Here is a 24,348-nt window from a genome sequence, read left to right on the forward strand (position 1 = left end):
AAGAATTACCTGACCCAAAATACCGTTAGTGCTAAGGATCTAGTGATCCTTAAGAGACCCTGGTTTAAATGTACCTTGGGAGAACTTTCCCTGACACACATCAAACCATGTGCATTTCCTCATCACGCTTTGTACTTCCCCTCCACAGCACCTGTCACAATTATAAATAAGAACTTTATATTTGTCTCTTCCACTAAAAACCAAGCTCCATGGAAGAACAACCTGTGTGCATCTTGTTCACCACTGGAATCTTGGCACCTATCACAATGCCTGGCACATAGTAGGCCCTCAATAAATATTTCATGAGTGAATGAATCAACAAATGACTGATATTAGAAAGTTGGTGAAATTAAATACTCAACTTGTTAAATAGAACGATCAACAAAAGTTATTCAGATGGTCTTGGGTTTCTCCTCTAAATCAGTTAAAGAAAGTGATGAGTTCATCCATGATACAAAGGGAAGGTATATCTAATACTCACACTTTGTACATACATTTAATGCATAGACTAATTGAAGTACTTCGGAATTTTAGCATTTCGTCTACAAAGGAACTTGAATATCACCCACGACCAAAAAAGAAAAGCTTTGAGAGTTGAACCAGGATTGATCTTGTAGCAAAGATCCTTCACTGGTTACCACAACAGCTGCTTGGCTCACTTTTCCATCCTCTCCTGCAGCCGTGGGATACCATCCTGTCCAGCAGGATAAAGAAATCTGCTGACACAGGGATTCTGGAAAAGCCTTTAATTTCCTGAGAAAATAGAGGGGCAAAACAGGCACCACCTTTTTTCTTGTCTTCTGGTTGGAACCCACACCCTCAAGCTACCTACACCTGGACTAATTATTATATGAGAAAAGTAACCATCTTTGTTTAATTGTGAATGAACACGGTCCCACCTGCTACAGTCTTTGCAACTTGTCTTTCTTCATGGTTTTTTTTAATGGTACAAAGGCAGAAACGGAGATGGGTTGGCTTGTCCTGAGCTTGTTTTAATTTCCTAGTACTGCTTTCATAGAAACACCCCAAGTTTAGGAGGCTAGAAGTCCAAATTCAGGACACCAGCTATAAGGGAAGACTCTCTCTGTGTCAGCTCTGGGGAAGGATCTTGTTTCTCAGTGTTCCTCAGTTTCTCGGCGGTCTCCATGTGGCATCTATCTCCCCTACCCCAGTTGGTGCTTGCGTGTCTCTGCATCTATGCTGCTTCTTATAGCTCAGAAGTCATTAGGTTTAGGACACAGCTATATTAACATGGCCTCATTACCAAGACAAAGAAACCCTTATTCCAGAATGGTGTTACATCCACAGATACAGGGATTAGGTTTCCAATTCATATTTTGGGAGAGAGGGGGACACAATTCAATTTATAATAGAGCCTAAATTTCCTCTGGAGCACAAATAAAAGACTCTAAGGTGGACTGTCGCACTGAAAGATTAATGGTGCTGTCAAGCGGAGAACAACAAAAAGAGATGCCGGAGTTCATGGTTTAAGAGGAAAGCAAAAACCCAATATCTGTGATGGAGTGTACCTGCAGATTTCCCATTTAATTTTTTCAGGTACATTTTTGTTTGTTTCTTTCTTTGGTTTTGATAGTGAGGAGGGTAGTTAGAAGATAAGAATTTCAGGGTACAGATTCAAAAGTCCTTTGTGGGGAAGAACTTCATGTAAAATGACTACCCAGTAAACTTTTGTGGCTACAGATTACAGAGTCCTTCTGCCTTCTCTTTCCCTCTCTCCATTCTTGGTCACTAGACTATGAGAATCTTGGAGATAAGGACCGTATCTTGTTACTGTCAGTTTCCCTGCTCCCCACCAGAGTGCTATGCATTTAGGACGTTCTCCATCAATGTTTTCCAGTTGAACACCTACAGTTTCCTCCCCCTTGGTATTTAAAGTACATCGGTGTGGAAAAGAAGAGATATAGAATCTGGGGGAGGAGATAACTTTTATTTCATTCTCTCATTTTGGCTTTTACCTTAAGCACTAGTTCCTATTTTTTGAATATAAGAGAACATGGATCCCTGAACTAGGAGAAAAATCCTTCAGAAAAAAAAAAAAAAAAACTTATTTTTTATATATTTTTCAAAATGTATGTTGATATTTTGAAAAGGAAAAGGATAATATACTAGATGAGAATTTCCAAAATTGTGATCTTTAGAACCCAGTGCCTGAAAATGAATAAATAAATTCTTTAACTTGAGAAACAGAGTTGAACAGTTACTGCCTTTGATAAGCTAGTGTGTCCTATGCCTTTCCAACAGAGGTGTATGGCTTGCTATACTTCTGAAGCCTATTTAACTAACCCAAAAAGTGTTCTAGGACAAGAAGTCATGGAATACTGATTATTCAATCATTTGCTCACCTTTGGCAAAGCTTGGGAACTATTGTGTTAGGTTATAAGGCTTAGGTGAGGAAAATAAAGGGGCATATGGTGAGAAGGGACTAAAAGGACAGGCAAGGGAAGTTCAGAAAATAGGAAATTCAAGCAGACAACAAGGCACAGAAGTTATGAAAGGAAAATTTGGGTTTTGTGCCTGCCTTGACAGTCTTTAAACATGTGGGTAAGCACAGAGACCTAAGAAAGTACTCTGGCAGAAACTTTAAGCTAAGAATCAAGAACCTGGCAATAAATTCCAGAAACTTCCTCTGACTGACTTGGGTCACTTCACTGCTTTACAACTGCTTTTCTCGGGTAATGGAGAGATAATACCCTTCAATTCTTCTTTCACCTAATCACATTTGGAATGAATTAGAAGCTCAAGTTTATGGAGACCTGTTGAGTTTTTTCAGAGACAGAGTCAAATAACGCAGTTACGTTGATTAATTTTTATCTGAGGCCCTGAGAATCTTAGGCAAGTTTTCACGCTACAAAACAAGAGGAACTAATTTCTGAGTAATGTTTAGATCAAAGATATTTGCAAGCAGTTGGGTCAATGAACAAAGAAATGCAATAACTTCTCACGATGCATTTGCATACCCTATCGTGGTATGTGTGATAATCATTGTGTCAAAGCAGTAAACTGAATCAAGATTGGACCTACCATTTGTGTTCTAGAAGTGTTGAGTTTGATATCTGCTGACAGATTTTAAAGTTCCAATAAACAAACACATGGATTTTCCTTTTGACCGAATTTGAAAGCTCTAAGATGCAAACCCTGAAGCCATAAACATTTACACAGTTTGGCAAAGCCCCTCATTATGGAAATACTTTGTAAAAACAACTTTGGTCCATAAAGTATTAATGCTATTTGATAAAAATCAGTTTTTGTTTGGTATGTCTTTTGAAGCTAGTGTAACTCCTGGTCATTCTATATGGCTATAAAAGCTTTTTGGAATCAAATCCTAATCCCAACATGTTTTTCTTGTTCATTTAAACCTTTTATATACATGTGAGAGCCAGAAAGGGTAGAAAGCTTTTAGGGCTTAAGCTTAAATTGTTTGTCATTCTCATCCATGCTCTCTGAAAAGTATTTGGCATGTTTGTGTTTGTAAGTTAAAATATACATTTGTGTTCTTAAGCATTTTCTCCACCCCCCCGCCCACCTCCATTTATGCCTGTTTGTTTGATTTACAAACATAGATCATCTTAAAATGGGAGACCAGTTGTGCTAAAATTTGGATTGTTTGCCTTACCACCTTGTAAAGAATATCTGTGTCAGTTTGCTGGGTTAGCTCCCAACTCAGGCTCCCACAGAGACGTGCCCTTCAACCCAAACTCAACAGTGTTAGCATCCCCTGCCCCCCAAAAAAGAAACTGTTGCTGCTGAGTCAATTCTGACTTGTAGCCACCCTATAGGACAGAGTAGAACCGCCCCATAGGGTTTCCGAGGAGTAGCTGGTGGATTTGAACTACCGACCTTTCGGTTAGCAGCCACAGCTCTTAACCGCTGTACCACCAAGGTTCCTAATATGCCCAGTAGCCATAATATTGGCAGATAGAGTTAAACTACGTGAAATTCATCAAAGGACTAAATTTAAATGGGCTCAGGAAAAGCTAAAAAGATTTTTTTCCATACTACAAAGTGGAAGATTGAAATAAATAATTGTTTCTCAAAACAGTAAGAATAACAGTTAAACTTTGCATAAAATCTTCTGATCGTTTGTGAAATGAACTGTATCAGTTAGCTTTTGCTGAGTAAGGAACACCTCCAAAACTTTGTACTTTAAAACAACAATCATTGCATTACCTCATATTTCTTCAAATCTGCACTTTGGGCTGGGCTCAGAGGAGTGGTTCTTCTGTCTGGGTGGGGTTGACTGATTTCAGCTATTCTCACTGTTCCATTTGCTGTCAGCTTTGGATTAGTTGTGGACTGTGGGGACAAGACAGGGACAGCTGAGGCCTCTGTCCATGTGGTCTCTCAGCCTGGTTCTTGTTCAGACTAGGCCTTCGAACTGGTTCAAAACAGTTCAGTCGTGGCTGATGAAGCAAATGTGGAACAGACCTGAATTTTTAAAGTTTGGGTTAAAGGGAACAATAAGCAGAAGGGGAAAAATTATACGTTGAAGCCCTGGAATGGAAGACTCGGAAGAGGCATAGTGAGCCCTTTCAGGAGCCTGATGGCAAGAGGCTGGATTGTTGCCAGAACTGTGGAGAGTGACACATGTTCAAAGCAGTGTGGTTGGCCATTGTTTTCGAGTGGAGCATTGTTGTTTCCGACTCTGTCAGTCAAGAGATTTCGTTGCTATGCAATATGCATGCTGCCCTTGTTTTCTAAGAGGGAGATTAAGTTTCTAGCAGGGCTTCAACCTGTAATTTTTCTTGTTCTTCTTATTGTTCCCCTTCACTCATGTTTTAAAAATTCGAGCCCACTCAGTTGCCTTGTTGGCCATGACTGAACTAGACAGAACTGGTTCGAAGCTCCGGTTCAGAGAAAACTTCCTTACCTTTCCCATTTATTTTTAATCTACTCATGTCTCTAAATTCCTATTGAAATTTCCTTGATCTGGATCATATTAGGGAATCGTCAGGGTCGCCTCCTCTAGCCTGGTTGGTTGGATATTCCTAAGACCGAGAATGGAGAGAAAGCCAGTATGCCTTCTGATTTAGTTTTAATAACTTTAAAAGTTACTATTTGTGTGTTTTAGGGTCATCAGCTTCAAATGCTGTCAGGAAGAGCCACAGTTCAAACAAAACTAATTACTCAATTAGATGGTCAAATGATTAAAATTGATGACTCAATGAATTAGTATTTTTTGTCGAACTTTCTGCTCTTTGTTTCTACTCTCCGTTTCTTGTATGTCTCAGAGAAGCTCACCAGTCCTTGGCAATATTTCCCTTAAAAACTTCATCCCATTGCTAATGTGGGGCACCACTTATAAACTCAGCAGCCACTACGTAATCTGCCCTAACTGTCCTTCACCGATTAATCAGGAAACTCAAAGTGACTGATTGCAGCCTCCATCAACACAGGATGTTTTGACACAGCTGTTTGGACAAGGCTCTTTGAGGCCCCCTGTAAGGCTTGCTGGCATTTAGGAGGGGGAAAATGGCCCAAGGGTCAAGGTTTGAAAGCAGCCACTTGTCTCTCATCAAACAGTAAATATCCAAATGTGTATTGGAGCCCCCAGAAGGTGACTATGGTGAACAAAATTGATGCCAGGTCTGCCCTCCTGGGGCGCTAATCTAGTTGGTGAGAGAATTGTTCATTCGTAATCTTCCAAATATATCATTACAAGCTGTGATGAGTGTTGTGAAGGGAAAGCACTGGGAATATAGGTTGGAGGAGAGTGAAGATGATTTAAAATCGTGATTGTTGAGAAGGAAGGAGCAGGTGACTAAGAAAACATACCAGCTTACCAGATGGTAAGACTGACATTTATGAAGCGACCATGCTTCCGGTCTACTCTGCTGTGTGATTCTCCTCCAGCAGGGCTTGGCTGCCCAGAGGCAGTCTAAGAAATTGAAAAATTAGATGTACCCAGGACTGGGCTTCATGCCAGTGCTGAGGATTTGTATTTTATGAAGAAGGGAATCAGTGTGACATTGTGGGAGAGTTAATACAATGAAAACTGTGCTTATTGAGTCCAATCATTCACACGTGTTCGTTCATTGTCTGTAAGACACACTGTAAATGCCATTAACCAGCACTAGTGATATTATAGGAGGACTTACAGTACTAGTGATACCGTGTAAGGATCCTCTTAGGACAGTTCTACCTTCTCTGGCCTTACTGTTGACCGCTCTAGATTCCTTGAGGGTACTACTGAACCTGTCTTCACAGAATCTATGCAAAGCTTTCTGATTAATTCAAATCTCCAACCTGGGTCTCATATTGTGTGGCCCACCTATATCATCCAGCATGATCTTTGTAGGTTTCAAGGGCTAAAGTCCACACTAGGCAGTCCGTCACTTGACAGCAATGAGCTATGGGGTTAGACAAATGTTCCAGGTATTTGAATCTTGTCCTTGGATCTTTGATGAAGTTGATGTAACCTCTCTGGGCCTCAGTTTCCTCCTCCATAAAATCAAGTACATATCTCATCCTACTGTTGTGTTTTGGTACTGAGTAAAATATTAGAGCGGGAGCAATGAGATTGGGAGCAGATTGTGAAACTGTCGCCTCTGCTTGGTTTCTTGCTTGGGCTTGGTGGTTTCTTTGCAGGAGTCCTTTGCGACAAGTTAGTAAAATTAAAACTAATTAATATAATTAGCAAATCCAAGCTATGGGCATAAGTAAAAAATATTTTACAACAAGCCGAAAGTGAGTGAACAAGTAGGGGTAGTAACCTCAAATCCTTTGAGTTGTAGAAACTGCGTATCACACATGACACAAGATTTATGGGTGAAACGAGAACGGGAGAGTCAATCACATGTAAAAAAAATGTTTGTTCTTGTTAGTTGCCGTCGTGTCAGCTCTCATTCAAGGCGACCCCATGTGCAACAGAACGAAATGTTGTCCAGTCCTGCACCATCTTCACAACCGTTGGTATGCTCGAGTCTATTGTAGTGACCGCTGTCTACTTGGAATGCCTTCCAACCTAGGGGGCTCATCTTCCAGCACTGTATTGCACAATATTCTGTTGTGGTACATAGAAATCCGATGGTTAATTTTTGGAAGTAGGTCACCAGGCCTTTCTTTCTTGTCTGTCTTAGTGTGGAAGCTCTGCTAAAACCTGTCCACCATGGGTAACCCTGCTGGTATTTGAAATACCATTGGTATAGCTTCCAGCGTTACAGCAATGCTCAAGCCACCACAAAAAACCAGACCGAGCCCATTAACGTTGAGTCGATTCCAGCTCATAGCGGCCCAATAGCCACCACAGTACTCGGCAAACTGAAAGATGGGTGATGCATATACATGTTAGTAAAGATTAATTTTTTCCCCCTTTTTAAATTAAAAGTCAATATAAATAGGAGTTCTAAATTTTTCTGCCTGAATTTCAATGGATTAGTGGTTTTCAAACCTAAGCATGCTTCAGAATGACCTGGCGAGCTGGTGAAACTATGGATCGCTGGCCCCACTCCCAGTTTCTGATTCAGTTGGTCTGGGGTGGGGGCCAAGAATTTACATTTTTAACAAGTTCCCAGGTGATGCTGATGCTGCTCATCTTGAAGACCCTCTGGGTCATACCCTCTCCCAGACCTCTGGTATATATAACAAATCTTGTTAAGATCGTTGTCTATTAAAAGAGATATCCCCTTTCTATTTTCTGTACATGTCCTAAATGCCCCTACCTCCCCCTGTCGGCGTCACCCACTGCCCTTCCCCCTCAGGGGAGGCAGAAGGAGCCCGGCGGGCGGGGGAAGAATGGAGCATCCTCTCTGCGAGTGCAGCTGACAGTGTGCACTACCTGGTGAATTCATGGCCTCAGCATGTTTCCCCAGGGTAAATTAATTGCTTGGCTTTTCCTTTTCCTTTGCATGAAGCCAGGCAGATTTGTCCCCTCTGTTTGGACAAGACCTTGCTGCCAGCACTTTCTGAGGATGGCCAGCAAGAGCTGCTGTCTGAGGGTGATAGTGTTGTCAGGAATAGCAGGGCAGGGTATTGTCACCCTAGTTGGGAAATGCTAACTGAGGTCAATTCTAGTTCAGCTTCCTACCTACAGAGTTATGGCAGGACGTAAGTTTGGCCCGCGTGAGATGAATGGGTCAGCAGAAACGTATTCTTGTCTTCCTAATAGCTGACAACTCTATTTTTAAGCCTTAAGTCAGATCATACTTTTTCCCTATTTGAGATCCAGAAATCCATGTCCTTAAATGAGGTATTTTAACATCAAAGGCACAGACAACACACCAACAAAAATATAAACAACAACAACAGACAATTCCAAGCCAAAGCTGTACATAAAATGTATTTGCTTAGTATCTGAAATTGAAAGCCATTGCTTTGGTTAACTATTGCTCAGTAACAAACTACCCCAAAACTTAGTGGTCTAACCCAACCATTTGGGCGGCACTTGGTAAGGACAGCTTGTCTCTGCTTTATGTAGGGTTAACTAGGGTGGCAAGATTGTGGCAGGACCCTCTACTTCTAAGCTGGCTTTGTTCACGTGGTTGACAAGTTAATGCTGGGACTGAATACCTTAGTTTTCCTCTTGTGGCCTCTCCACATGGCTACTTTGGGCTTCTTATAGCAGCAGGCTGGTCTCAGGGTAGTAGGGTTTCTTACAAGGCACCTGGCTTCACCCAGCCTGCAAAAGCAGAACTACCAGACCCTTCTTAAGGCTTAAGCCTGGGACTGGCACAGTGTTGCTTCTGTCACATTTCTGTTGGTTAAAATGAGTCACAGGCCCAGCCCACATTCAAGTGGGAAGGAAGGCTACAAATCAGCATGAATACCAAGAGATATGTGTCATTGAGGACCATCAAATTAGCAGTCTACCACAGTCATCGAAGCTTTGGATTTCTCCTCCTACTGTTTAAGGGCTCTTAGCGTTCCACACCACAATTAGGTCAGATCAGCATGTACAGAGGCAGGGTATGCATCTCAGGATGAACATCACTGCTTCCCATGCAGGGAAAAGTGGCTTTGACTTTGAGAGGGAGTTGTCGGAGTCTGAGGACACGTATCTGCTTAACAGGGGTCTCTGTTTAACTTCCTGCCTAAAAAAAAAAAAAAAAAGCACACTTCTAATGGCTCCCTGTCCCCTACTTTTTTTGTTTATAGCACTCACCACTGCCTAGCACTTTATTAAGCAGCTGTTTTCCTGGTTATTGTGCGTCGCTCCCTGCTAGAATATAAAACCCTCAGAAGAAGGCACTCTGTCCCTCTTGCTCTCTGCTGTACACTCAGCACCCAGAACAGTGCCTGCCACACAGAAGGTACTGCATGGATATTTGTTGAATGAAGGACAATATATACTTCATATTTGAGAGTACGCCATGAGGCAGACATGGCAACTCTAAAATAAACTGCCATGAGATAAGGCCTGTGGCTGGGGTTTCTGTCTCTCCTCTGCAGGGCCTGGGGCTGCACACCCCCTGGTTGTGTACGGTGTGTACCCTCTGCCGTTTCCCATGGTATCATTGTTTCGAGGTGTCAGCGGACATCAATCATGGGCTTAGAAGGTTTTTCAGTGGAACCTCCAACTCCTTTATTTGGCCAATTAGGCTTTGTACTCCCGTTTCCAAACACAGAGGTGGAAGAGACATGAAAGAAACACGAACCTGGCTTTATCTAATGCCTCATTTTTAAGGGACAAGCCTCTGGTGCAGTGCTCTTATTTCCAGTTAAAACTTGGATATCCGCATCCTTGCTAAAACTGGTTGGTGAGCATTAGCTATTCATTCCTAAAAAGAAGCTTAACCAGATAGTTTTTCATTATGTTCTGCCTTTCACTGGGATATGAGGAGGGGTTTTGTTTCTTTTCTTTCTTTCTTTTTCTTTTTCCCTTTCCTTTCTTTCTTCCAATCTGTTTTTCCTTTCTGTGTTTTTTCCTCTGTAGTATCCTCTTAAAAACTTGGTGTTATTGGTCAGAATCCTTTTTCCTGCTCATCCTGCTGTCCATTTGCTCCTTTGATTGTTTATCCATCACAGAAAAATCAGATTTCCTTAATGATTTTTATGCACTTGGATCTGATTTGGTTACAGGTCACCCATATCTGTCACTTGCGGAGGTGCCTCCCATTTGAAAGCTCAGGCTATTTCTTGTCGTCTAAGGAATCTTTATCTGAAACCCGTTCATCCTGGCTCTTTACAAAGTGGACTTCAGTGCTATGGTTTCCAGCCCTTTTACAAGCCCGGAGGGCATTTGTGTGTTTTCAGAAGAGGTCAAGAAATTGCTTTGAAAAAGTATTTTAAATGTTTCCATTGGGTTGCGTCCGGGTTATTTTCCTCCCTGCCCTTTGGTTTGTCCTTGTTCACCCCCCAACACCTCCTTGCCTCCCACCTCCGTCCCTTAACCCCTTTCAGGACTCTGCTTGTGTTACTGGAGTATGAGTTTCCGCCCGCTGGAGCCTCAGCACATTCAGGTTGCAGAAGGGGGCGGGAGGGTGTGGTCGTCTGGCTAAGCGTGCCCTTCAAAGGTACTTAATGCAAATACTGGTTCTGATTACGATGACGTTAACCAAAGCCTTAAAGCACGCTATAGCTGCCTACTAGGGCTCGCTGAGACATTTCAGATGCTAGACCTAGAGTTGCTAGAACGCAATGTATGTTTTAAATACAAATAAGAGGCTAGCAATGCCTTGCAGAGTATGAGCCCTGTATGCAAACACCCCCTAGGTCTGTTTACCCCAGAAACAGATGTGAGCTGCTGAGTCTAGAGCTCTGCATTGAGACGGTTCAGGTGAGCTCCCAAAAGGCAAACAATGCAAAGCCCTGGGCGTGGTGGGATCTCAGCAAAAGACAGAGCGTGAGCCCCAATTTTCTTAGGAATCCCTTTCCCTCTTCCTCTGCCTGAATTGCCATCCTTCCTAATGTGAACTTGTCCCCAGACTCAGAAAGCTAGGTGAAGAGAACAATCCCAGATTCTCTTGCGTTTGGCAACCATTGTGAGGCCTTGGGAAGTATACCACAAGCTAGTTTAAAAATCCACATGTTATTTGTCTTCTCACTTCATCTTTGTCAAGCAGATCTGTCTTTAGCATCGTTCATGTCTGGTTTTTGCAGGTTTAACCTGCCCCCCACTTTTAGGGAACTTAACGTTTTCCTTTATTGTCTTTTTCCGTCCTTCTGTCTGATTCCACGTTACTAATTCACTTATTGTTCCTTTCACTCAAAACTGGCCCATTTAATGTCAGCCAGACAAAATTATCCAGTGGCTGTGAACAGGGCCTAGTCAACTTTACAGACCCTCATCTTCCATGATTTACAGCATCCATCTCAGGAATATATAAAAAATCACCCATTACTTTCAGTCTCCCTGCTGGGCTGTATGGCTAGTGAGAAGAACATCAGGCTAGGAGCTGAAAAGTCCTAAATTCCAGAGGTGGATTTGCAATGTATGAACTTTGCCACCTTTGGACATTCACTTAATTTTCCTAAGACTTAGTTTTCTCGTCTGTATAATGGGAATAATCATGCCTACCCTGACTATTGCAGGGAGTCACTGACCAACCAAATGAGAATCGAAAGCTTTCATCTACTCAGCAAACACTAATTGTGCACCTATTACATACCAAGTATTATGTGAGGCCCTTAGAATTCAAAAATAATATAAGAAATAATCTGTCTTTGGAGGTGGTATCATCACCATCATCACCAACCACACATACTTGCCTTTATTTCAGAAGTTGAGACCCATGATAGCCTGTTGCCCACTGTCTTAGTCATCTAGTGCTGCCATAACAGAAATACCACAAGTGAACAAAGAGAAATTTATTTTCTCACAGTCTTGAAGGTTACAAGTCCAAATTCAGAGCATTGGCTCCAAGGGAAGACTTTCTCTCTCTCTCAGCTCTGAGAAAGGTCCTTGTCCTCCCATAATCTTCCCTGGTCAAGGAGCTTCTCAGGAGCAGGGACCCCATATCCAAAGGATGCGCTCTGCTCCCGGTGCCGCTTTCTTGGTGATATGAGGTCCCCAACTCTCTGCTTACTTCCCTTTCCTTTTACCTCACGAGACATAAAAGGTCGTACAGGCCATACCCCAGGGAAACTCTCTTTACCGGGAGGTGACCTGAGTGAGGGTGGTGTTAGGATCCCACCCTAATCCTCTCAACATAAAATTACAATCACAAAATGGAGGACAACCATACACTACTGGGAATCATGGCCTAACCCAAGCTGATACACACATTTTTGAGGGGACATAATTCAATCCATGACACCCACAGTTTGGCTTTAGGTTGGCTCACTCACCTCTTTCAAGGATGGATGATGATGCAGTTGACATCAGCAGGTAGGACACCCAGCTTTGATCCCCATAGCACTTTATTGGCACTCCTGGGCAGGATCTGTGTTGACTCAATTGCATATCACCACACCACAGAGCCTGCCACATAGTAGGGTCTCAGTGGAAACTTGCTTAAATTAATTTGTGAATAAATTATGAATGGATGAATGAATCATGACATTCTACCCTGGACAATTTAAATTTGCTTCCTCTGCTTGGCCGTATAAATGGGCATCCCTGTGTGTTTCATTTCTTTCCTGTTTTATTTTATTCCACATAGTTTTTTTTACTGGAAACAGATTCTCTCTTAACTTGTTGAACTTAATTGTTAGACGGATGTTCTTTGGGGAAAAACTACTGTTGAGACTATTCATCTTACCTCAAGTAGATTCAGTAACGCTTGTGATAAAGCAAAGTAATCTAAACCAAAAATCACATAATTCCTTGACACTCTGATGGTGGTGGTGGTGGTTGCCGTCGAGTCTATTCCAATTCGTGGAGACCCATTGTGTATCAGAATAGAACTGCTCCCTAGAATTTTCAAGCCTGTGACCTTCTGGAAGCAGATTTCCAGGCCTGTGTTCCGAGGTGCCTCTGGGTCGGTTTGAACTGCCAACCTTTCACCTAATAGATGATCATTTAACCATTTGCTCCACCTATTGAGAGTGGCCACCATAGCTGGGTGTTCTCATACTCTTTTCTTCTAAATTTCCTTCCTTGGCCAGGCAACTGTGGGGAGACCAGAGAGTTACTAGAGCCTTAGGCATAGTAGTCTTTGACTCAATTGCAACAATATGCCAAGCCTTTAAGTGTTTCTGTACTATCATCTTAAACCATCCATGGAATTCCATTAGAACCTGACACATAACATGATATCTAAGGATAAGAGAGTGTCTTAGGCTAGATTTTCTAGAGAAGCAAGTCCAGTGAAGCCTATACATATATAGGCTATATATATGTACACACACACACACACACACACACACACACACAGATTTATCTCAAGGAAATGGCTCATGCTGTTATTCAGGCTGGCAAGTCCCAAAATCCATGGTCAGGTGTCAGCTGGATGTTTCTCCTAATTCACATGGCTGCAGGGACTGATGAACCCAAAATAAGCAGGTCTGACAGCAGGCTGCCGATTCGCAAGGCTGCGGAGTTGGTGAATCCCAGAGGAGACAGATCAGACAACAGGCTGATCAAGTCCCAAGAACTGGATATCAGATGATGACAAGATGGAAAAAGGATCCAGAGCAAGTAAGCAAGCTTTGCCAGAACGTCCATATGTATATATTGGGTGCAGGCCACACCCCTGGGGAATCTCCCCTTACAACCAGTTGGCTGATCACATCACATCACAGCATGGAGGTAATTACATGATACTGGGAATCGTGGCTCAGCCAAATTGACAGGTAACTTTAACTGTCACAGTCCATCCCTTTACAGCTAGGCACTTGTACACATCTCCTTAAACTATACATAAACTCTTTAAAAAGACAATTATAAAATTATACTTGCACCTAACATGCGTACAACCAAAATTGCCCTAGCCCCATTTACATCTTATATTTTATAAGCGATGGGATAATGGAGGGAAGAAAACAAAAATATTTGCTATATGTATATACACACACACATATAGAAAGATGTATATATACACGCACACATAATAAAACAGGAAAGAAATACTCGTAACAGTTACAGTCCTCGTTTCTGCAACTGGTCACGTGGTCATAACTGGCATTTAGACCTGCCTTCTTCCACCACTCACTCCGTATTCCCTTTACCCTCAGCAACTACCTCAGCTGGTCGTGGTTCTTTGCTGGTGGGATGACCCAAATCTTCATTCCTGAAGGGTCTGGGTCATTAAAAAAAAACTCAGCAACTACCTCTGCTGGTCGTGGTTCTTTGCTGGTGGGATGACCCAAATCTTCATTCCTGAAGGGTCTGGGCCATTAGTACGGACATAAACCAAAATAAATAAATAAATAAAACCTGTGACCATCGAGTCAATTCCAAACTCATAGTTACCTTATAGGACAGAGTAGAACTGACCCATAGCGTTTCCAAGGGATGACTGATGGATTCAAATTGCTGAACTTTTGGTTAACAGCCAAACTTTTAACTGCGCTGACACCAGGGCCCCACCAGGAACCAGGAGATGTATTAATTTTCTCAAACAATGAAACCATATCTGGAACAGCAGCTGCAATTAGTCACCACCTGGTTAAGTTTATGGTAATCCACTGTCATTCTCCAAGATCCATCTGTTTTTTGCGCAGACCAAATATGCAAGTTGAACGGAGATGTGGTGGGAATCACCACCCCTGCACACTTGAAGTCCTTGAAATGGTGTTAATCTCTGCAATCCGTTCAAGAATACATTTTTGCTTTCGGTTTACTATTTCCGTAGGTAGGGACAGTTCTAATGGCTTCCACTTGGCTTTTCCTACCGTAACAGCCCTCACTCCACATGTCAGGGATCCAGTGTGGGGGTTCTGCCAGTTGCTATATATGTCTATTCCAATTATGCATTCTGGAACTGGGGAAATCACTACAGCATTGATTTAGGGACCCACTGAACGCACTATGAGATGGACCTCAGCTAAGACTCCATTAATAACCTGACTTCCATATGCCCCCATTCTGACTGGAGAGCCACAATGACATTTTGGGTCTCTTGGAATTTTTTTTTTGGAATTAGTGTCAGTTCAGAGCCAGTATCCAGTAAGTGCCAAAAAGTGTGATTATTTCCTTTTCCCCAATGACCATGTCACCTTTTGCCATGGGAGAAAGATTCACAGTATCAATTTTTGGCAGTGCAGTGGGGTCCTTCCTCGAACTCTGCCTCCCCTTCATTCAAGGGGCTGTGGGTCTGTAAACTGGCTCAAGTCTGGGAACTGATTGAGAAGCCTTGACTCTCTATCCTGGCGATTCAAGTTAGACTGCCATTCACTTGACCTAGAATTCATCCGCTTGTACAGATCAAGTAAACGTCTAATAGGTTTCTTATCTATTTCACTCCTAGGGACACCATGACCAAGTAGCCAATGCCATAAGTCCATACGAGTCAGACTATTCTGATTACTGCTTTGACTCTGCTGTTCATTACAGTAACCACAGCTACCTTGTCTTGGTCGATTATGTGCCACCATTTGGCCCCTATCACCGTGGGGTCCAATCGGCCCCATCGTAGTTAGGTGTCTTAATTCAGTTAGGGACGTTCTCACTGTCAAATCTGACTTGCATAAAATAGTAATCACATAAGTCTCCAAGGATGCTGGGGCTCCCTTCATAAATTTATTCCTCACAGTAAAAAGGTATGTCCTCTGGCTGCTCCATATGTGGGTATGTGTGTCTAACCTGACAAATCCACTCTAACATGCCAATTTCCCTAAGTATTTGGATACCTTCAACTACTGTATACCAAGGCAGGTCTGATACTTCAAGTTGATTGAGTATAGGTCACCACATAGTCCGTGCTTCAGCATACCAACTAAATAAACTATTAAATCCCTTTCTAATCTCTCCAGCTGAGACATTGAATGACAGATCTGTACCCATATCGATAAACACAGACTGAATGAATTTTATGTTCCTTGCACCATTATCCCACACCCTTAATAGCCATTCCCTTGCATATTCCCCAGGTTTCTGTTTGTACATATTAAAAAAGTCAAGCAGTCTTTTGGAGTGTAGCATGCCTCCTCCTGGGTCACGCTTTGTACTTCACCTTTGGGGGCTCTCGGGACTTAAGTCAAGCTATAAGTTTAAAAGCAAAAATGGGTGGTGGGTTGGGTCCTAGGGACATTCAGCAATGTCTCGTAAAGCACCTGCCCCAGGTGATACCCCAGGCAGTGACTCGATGCCACCCCAGGTGATATCTCAGACAAAGGCTTTCAGATACAGCTGGGTTAATCTTATCAGATGGGGATGGAGGAGATAATGGTTTTGCTAGGGAGGATGGCTTAGCAAGCAAAGATGGAGTCATCTCTTCAGATGGGAGGGCTGGCTCTATTGGCAGGATTGATTCAACAGAATTTAGGAGCTCAATGTCCCCAGCTCCTTGATTACCTGCCAATATGTCCCTCCCTCCCCAAGTTTCAGGACCCCATTTCTTCCCAATCAATGCCTTACTTTAACTTCAGGCACCATTCAAGGTTGAGAATTTAATTGGCATTGTAATTCAGCCACCCTTACAATAAGACTCTGGGTTTGGTTTTGGCAATATCGGCTTTGTTACCACAAGACATTAGACTTTCTTTCAGGGCACAAGCAGCAACTTTGAGGTCTTTTACGTGTCATTTGAGCTGTGACTTTGAAGCTCTGAGCTTTCTTTCTTTCACTACTTTGTCTAGCAAAAGTAGGACCAACCAACCAGATTTCCTATACTTCTCATTCTGCCAAATTATAGAAAAGTATCAAACATGCAATCACCCAGAGCCAAATCTTAGGCTGGGTTCTCTAGAGAAGCAAACCCATTGCCATCAAGTCAATTCCGACTCATAGCGATTATATATATATGTCCTTGGAGACTTACAGAAGGAATACTGCGTGGTTTAAAGTCAAGAAAGGTGTGCATGAGATTTCTATCTTTTCACCATACTTATTCAGTCTGTATGCTGAGCAAATAATTTGAGAACCTGGACTATACAAAGAAGAAGAAGGTGTCAGGATTGGAGGAAGACTCATTAACAACCTTCAATATACACATGACACAACCTTGCTTGCTGGAAATAAAGAGGACTTGAAGCACTTACTGATGAAGATCAAAGACTATAGCCTTCAGTATGGATTACAGCTCGACATAAAGAAAACAAAAATCCTCACAACTGGACCAATAATCAACATCATGATAAATGGAGAAATGATTGAAGTTGTCAAAAATTTCATTTTACTTGGATACACAATCAATGCCTATGGAAGAAGTAGTCAAGAAACAAAAAGACACATTGCATTGGGTAAATGTGCTGCGAAAGACCTCTTTAAAATGTTAAAAAGCAAAGATGTCACTTTAAGGAGCCTGACCCAAGCCATGGTGTTTTCAGTGACCTCATATGAATGTGAAAGCTGGATAATTAATAAGGAAGACTGAGGAAGAGCAGATGCCTTTGAATTATGGTATTGGAGAAGAATATTGAATATACCATGGACTTCCAGAAGAACCAACAAATCTGTCTTGGAAGAAGTACAACCAGAATGCTCCTTAGAAGCAAGGATGGCAAGGCTTCGTCTCACGTACTTTTGACATGTTATCAAGAGGAATCAGTCCCTGAACAAGGATATCATGCTTGGTAAAGTAGAGGGTCAGTGAAAAACAGGAAGACCCTCAACTAGATGGATAGACACGGTGGCTGCAACAGTGGGCTCAAGCATAACAACAATTGTGAGGATGGCATATGAGTGAGGAGTGTTTCCTTCTGTTGTACATAGGGTCACTGGGAGTCGAAACCAACTCGGCAGCACCTAACAACAACTGTATGTATGTGTACACATATGTTTATGTACACACAAACACACACACATATATTTATCTCAAAGAAATGGCTTACACTGTTGTTGAGGCTGGCAAGTCCCAAAGTCCATGGGTCAAGCATCTGATAGAGAGTTCTCCTGACTCATGCGGCTGCAGGGGCTGATGAACCCAGAATCAGCAGGTCAGATGGCAAGCTGCTGGCTCACAGGGCTGCGGAGCTGGTGAATCCCAAAGTCAGCAGATCAGAAGACAGGCTGCTGGCTCAATTCCGAAGAGCTGGAGATCATAAGATGACAAGACAGGAACAGGATCCAGAGCAAGCAAGCAAGCGTTGCCAGAACGTCCATATATACATATTGGGTGCAGGCCACACCCCCAGGGAAACGCCCTTTACAAATGATTGGCCGATCACATCAGATCATATCATGGAGGTGTTTACATAATACAGAGGATCATGGCCTAGCCAAGTTGAGAGGTAACGTTAATTATTGCAGGGAGTTAAGATGTTTCTGAACCCTCTAAAATAAGATGTATTATATTGCAACTATATGCCCTGCAGTTTTCTGAGGACTATATCCATAGATTTATCAGACTCTCAAAGGATTTTGTGCCCCCTCCCCAATAAAAAGGCTAAGAGTGATGATAGAAAGACCCTGGTCCACCTTAAGAATGCGATTTCTTATGACTAATGTATTTTTCTGTGCCCAGAACTTCCAAGTAGCAGGAATAAAAATGTAACCCTCCAAATTGCGTGGTGGTAGATTGCAAATTAGACAAGTCTGTTGTGTGACTCATGGAACTTTCTCATGCTTTTGCATCCAGTAATCAGGAAAATCCCATGTAATGTTTTTCATGCTTTTGAAGACAGTCATCAGGAAAATCCTTGAGGAGACTGTGGTTATGAGAAAAAAAAAATGATGCTAAATCAGGTTATGATAGTGTGTGCCCCATGGTCCGTTTTTCCTCTGTGGAATTTCCTCTTGGGGGTAGTCTGTTCTCCTTTCTATAACTTGTTATCAATTTCGTCTTGGACCCAGAAGTGTCAGCCACTCATTTATTTTACATTATTTTGGACAAAAGAGAAAAGGAACTATCCTGAGCCGTGGAAATCCTTCCCATGGTAAAAGCAAACCAGACTGTCATTATTCTTCATCAAATGTTGTTGGAACTGAAAACAGATCTTGCTGGTCTCCCCTCAATGCCTGCTTTTCAGCCACTCAATGTAAACGACATTATGCATCCAGTTTGCTAAGTGAAACGCCCCAATTATTTTGCTTTCCTTTCATTTTTTTTTTTTCATTAGGTTTGGTTTACTAGCGACACAGCTGGACACATGTAGGGAACATGGAGGTGATAATACTGAAAAACGGCCGGTGCTTTGCTGTTTCTCAACTATTGAAGGACCCTCCCTAGTAAATACTGAGTTTGTGAAGTAGAAAAAGTGGAAGTTTCGAACCACGCAAATCCTTAGCAATATCTTTTTTTTTTCTCTCCCCATTTCCTTCCAGCATAGCATAGCGGCCATGAGCACACACTCTAGATTTAGACTGCTTGGGTTTGAATTCCAGCTCTATCACTTATGAGCTGTGCAACTTTGGGTAAGTTACAGTACCTCTCTGTGCCTGTGTCTGCACCAAAAGAATAGAGACATTAATACTGCTTTGTTCGTAGTGTTTGCTGGAGAATTAGGTAGATTAACAGTTATGAAACTCTTAGAATAGTGATGGCAGGTCCAAAGTGCTATATAAGTATTTTAAAATAAATCTAATTACAGAGGATGATATCAGAGGTGTGTATGGCTACATCTACCCAGGGTGAACCCTGACATGCCTGCCGAACTACCAGCATTGGAACCAGTTGATCTTTTTTTTTTTTAATCTTTTTCATCCGTCTCTTCCGAGGGCAAAGTTTTCCTAGGCTCGCCTCCCCACCCTCTAAGGGCCTCCAGGTCTGAAATAATCTGTTGGGATCCCATATGATACATAATGAAACATGTTGATAAAAGCCACCTAGCCTCTTCTAGACACTAGCTTCTTGCCTGGAGCATTTCTTTGGTTGGTTGGTTTTTGGTTTTCTCCTTCTACCTGTGCTTGACTTCCACTCCTAACCACTGAGGCTGATCTGGCCTTTTAAAAACACGTATATCATTTTACAGATTGGACCCTCACATCAGTTTCGAGAAGAGTCGTGTGTAAGTGACCATGACGTTAATGATTAACTATAACCCTCTGTTATCAGACTGTAAGGGTAAAAGAAAGCAAGACATTATAAACACAACACTTTTCAAGACCTCGTAATTAACTAAAGCAGTTTTTTCCCCTCTTGTTTTTTTTTTAAACAAGTTGGAGATATAATTCACATACCATACAATTTACCCTGTTTACCCAGTTCAGTGCTTTTTAGTATATTCAGGGTTGTCCAACCATCACCACAATTTTACAACATTTTCATCACCTCAAAAAAATAAAAATAAAAACCCAAATCCTTTAGTTACTTGCCATCTTATCTCCCCAAGACCCCTAGCCCTATGCAACCACTGGTCTAGTTATTGTTGTACAGATCCTTCTATTCTGGACATTTCATATGAATGGGGATCATATAATACGTGGTCTGTTGTGACTGGATTCTTTCACCTAGCCTAACGTTTTCAAAGAGCATGGATCAGTACTTCATTCCTTTATGCACAAATAATGTTCCTTTGTGTGGATAGACTACATTTTGTTTAACCACTGATCAGTTTCCTGTTTTTCGCTATTGTGAATACCGCTGCTATGAACTCTTGTGTACAAATTTATGTTTTTATTTCGCTTGGGAACATACCTGACGGTGGAATGATAACTCTATGTTTAACCATGTTAAGGGACTGTCAAACCGTTTTCCAAAGTGGCTGCACCATTTTATACTCCCACCAGTAGTATATCAGAGTTATGATTTCGTCACATCCTTGTTAACACTTGTTATTATCTGTATTATGCAATAGTTAAGCGCTCAGCTTCTAACCAAAAGGCTGATGGTTTGAATCCACCCAGCGGCTCCAGCCCTGTGGGTGAAAAGATCTGGAGATCTGCCTCTGTAAAAATTACAGCCTAGAAACCCCTCTGGGGCAGTCAACTCAAGGTCAACTAACAACAAGTGGGCATGAAGTGGTGTCTCATCGTGGGTTTGACTTATTTTCCCCGATGGTTAGTGATGTCCCCCATCTTTTCAAGTGCCTGTCGGCCATTTGTATGTCATCTTTGGAGAAATGTCCATTCAGGTCCTTTGACTTTTTTTTATTATTATTATTTTATTGTGTTTTAGGTGAAAGCTTACGGTGCAAATTAGTTTCTCACTAAAAAATTTATACGCAAATTGTTTTGTAGCATTGGTTGCAATCCCTGCAATGTGTCAGCACTCTCCTCCTTTCCCTTTCCACCCCATTTTCTCCTTGTCAGTTTGTCCAGTTTTCCTGTCCTTTCCTGCCTTCTTGTCTTTGCTTTAGGGCAGGTGTTGTCCATTTGGTCTTGTATATTTGATTGAACTAAAGCACATCTTCAGGTGTATTATTGTTTGTTTTATAAGCCTGTCTAATCTTTGGCTGGAAACCCCGGTGATGTAGTGGTTAAGAGCTACGACTGCTGACCAAAAGATCAGCAGTTCGATCCCACCAGGCGCTCCTTGTAAACCCTGAGGCAGTTCTACTCTGTCCTATAGGATCGCTATGAGTTGAAATCGACTCGATGGCACTTTTTTTTGGTAATCTTTGGCTAAAAGGTAGACTTTGGGAGTGGCTTCAATTCTGAGTTAGCAGGGTGTCCAGGGGCCACATAGTCTTAACTAAAATAGTTTTAATGTAAGAATCACAAGATTTCATTTAGACATGCAAATGGTATCCTAAGTCTCATGAAACACACTTGGGCCAAAGCAGAAAATAATTTTATTTCCCTTATGAATGAATCCTTTTTTTTTTTTAATGAGATGCATCTGTAATAGAAAAAAGTTAAACAAGAACTCAGAAAGTCTTTTTTTTTATTTAAAAATATTCTCTATTTGGAAGTTAGTAGAAAGGAGTTATAGTGAAGATTACTATTGACTGCAAATTCTATTTCTATTTCTTATTTCAATCATATTAATTTTGAGCAGAATAAATACATTTATTCAAGTGTATCTCCAGCAATTTTAGTGATTTAACAGAACCAGTCTGAATTTTTCAAAATGAAGTATTTATTGAATTTTAGAATCTATTAGTCCCATTTCTTCATCTTTTGGATGAAAACTTGAAACTCACAGAGGTAGCAAAGAGCACACAGTTAAGTGACAGCAAAGCATAAGGACTAATTTTTCAAGAAACTGTAGGAGTAGAAGAAAAAAATGTCTAAAACTTGCCTTTTGAGTTCTTTTCTGTTTTATTTATAGTAAATATTTGTACTGCTTTAAAAATAGTCAATTGTAAAAATTGGTTTGATAATAATTTACATTAAAAAGAAAATTAAAACAGCTTGGATTTTATGGCAAATGATGAATAGAAGGAAGAAAATAAAATTATTACTTTTAATCCATCTACAGATCTTGGCAATTAAAATGTGAAAGCCTTATGGAGAGGAACTTCAAAGAATGTTTTGATTTAACTTATATTTTTGGAAGGCAAAATAAGGAATACAAAGATGGATAGAACACAATTCGAGGACTGTATTGTCCAGAAATGAAAATAAGAAAAGTATATAGAAAACTATAGTACAAAGAAAAATGTTAAAAATTCACTTCAGGGGTATAAACAAAGTGTTGTAGGGAATCACAGAATGGCTGTGGGCTGAAGGGCTAGCCAGAAATCTCTCTATACTGTCTATAATTGATGACTTCTAAGTGTGTATCTCCAGCTGAACTTTCCCGTGAACTCCTGACTCACACATCTAGCCACCAACTAGACATCTCCACTTGGATATCTAACTTACCATGTTCAAAGCTCACCTTCCAACCCTGCCCCAAATACCTGCCCCACCAGTCTTTTCCATCTCAGTTAACAGCAACTCCATCCTTCTAGCTGTCAAGTCTCAAACCTTGGTGTCATCCTTTCCTCCTTTATCTCACACACCACACCTCTTCCATAAGGAAATCCTGTTGACCCTACCATCGGTATTTATCCAGAATCTAACCACTTCTTCACTCCTACCATCCTGGTCCAAACTACCATTATTTCTTGCCCAAATTATTGAAGTAGCCTACTAGTAATCTACTTGCCTCCACCCTTTCCATGCCCCCTAGGCTTTTCTCAACACAACACAGATCACATCACATCTCTCATTGTTCAGAAAACTCCTATGTCTCCCCCATTTCTCTCAAGAACCTACCTGACCTGCTCCACCCCAGCCTCATCTACTACTCTCTCCTCCCTGATATGCTCCAGCCATGCTAGTCTCCTTGCTATCCCTCTTACATGCTACCAGACTCCCATTTCAGGGCCTTTGCACTGGCTTTCCTCCCTAACTGGACTGATCTTCTCTCAGATAGCTTCATGGTTTACTCCCTAATCTCCTTCAACTCTGCTCAAATGTCATCCTCTCCATAGGACCTATTCTGACATTCTATTTAAAATCACAATTCATCCCTCAACACTCCTGACCCCCCTTATAGGCTCTATTTTTTTTTTTTTCATTAAAAAAAAAAATTCTAGCACTTACCATATTTTAGCATACAATATAATTTATTTCTTCCTTTATTTATTATGTGGTTTATTGTCTACAACCCTCTACTAAAAGGTAAGTTCCAAGAGGGTAAGACTCTTGTTTGTTTTGTTGTTCACTGCTGTAGCCCAAGTGCCTGGCACGTAGTAGCCACTCAATAAACATTTGTCAGTAAATGAATAAGTAGACTCATGGGGGAATTAGGGTCATCCTGAAAAAAAGATGATGGTTAGTAGTCTTTAAACATTCTTGGGTTGCAATCCCTTTTGTGAATGTTGGGATCATTGACTAAAGTATTAGCTTCTCCAAATGGTTTGGGCTTTATCACAGCTTAGAGGTCTCAGGGTAATCAAACTTATATATGGCGGCTCTGATGCAACTATTCCAACCAATAAGGGGTAAGCTTTTTATGACCTAACCTCAGAAATCACATAGCAACAGTTCTGCCATACTGAAGCAACCACAATCTGTCTCCATTCAAGGAGCGGGAACGTAGACCCCTTACCTCTATGGAAGAGCGTCAAAGAATAGTGTGGCCATTTTTTCTTAAAACAGTACACTCTGACAAGTATAAGAATCTCTTCGGAGAGTGAAGGACAGATTATTTACTACTGATTTTTCCCCTGTAGGTGAGAGACGTACAATTTGAATACCATTTGTTCAAAGTCTGATGTTATCAAGGACTATACTAAAGCCTTCATAACCATTTTCTTTAAAACTTATTTCTGCTTGTAATATGGGTATTGTTATTTCTATTACAGTTTGCACTCAACCGCTAACCTAAAGGTTGGCAGTTCACATCCACCCAAGCTACCACTTCCTTTAGGATTACAATCAAGAGGACACTATTAAGCAATTCTACTCTGTAACACATGGGGTCACCATGAGTCAGAACCAACTCGACAGCAACTACCAATAACAACAATAATTTTACA

The sequence above is a fragment of the Loxodonta africana genome, chromosome 27 (assembly GCF_030014295.1).
Source record: "Loxodonta africana isolate mLoxAfr1 chromosome 27, mLoxAfr1.hap2, whole genome shotgun sequence".
Lineage (NCBI taxonomy): Eukaryota > Metazoa > Chordata > Mammalia > Proboscidea > Elephantidae > Loxodonta > Loxodonta africana.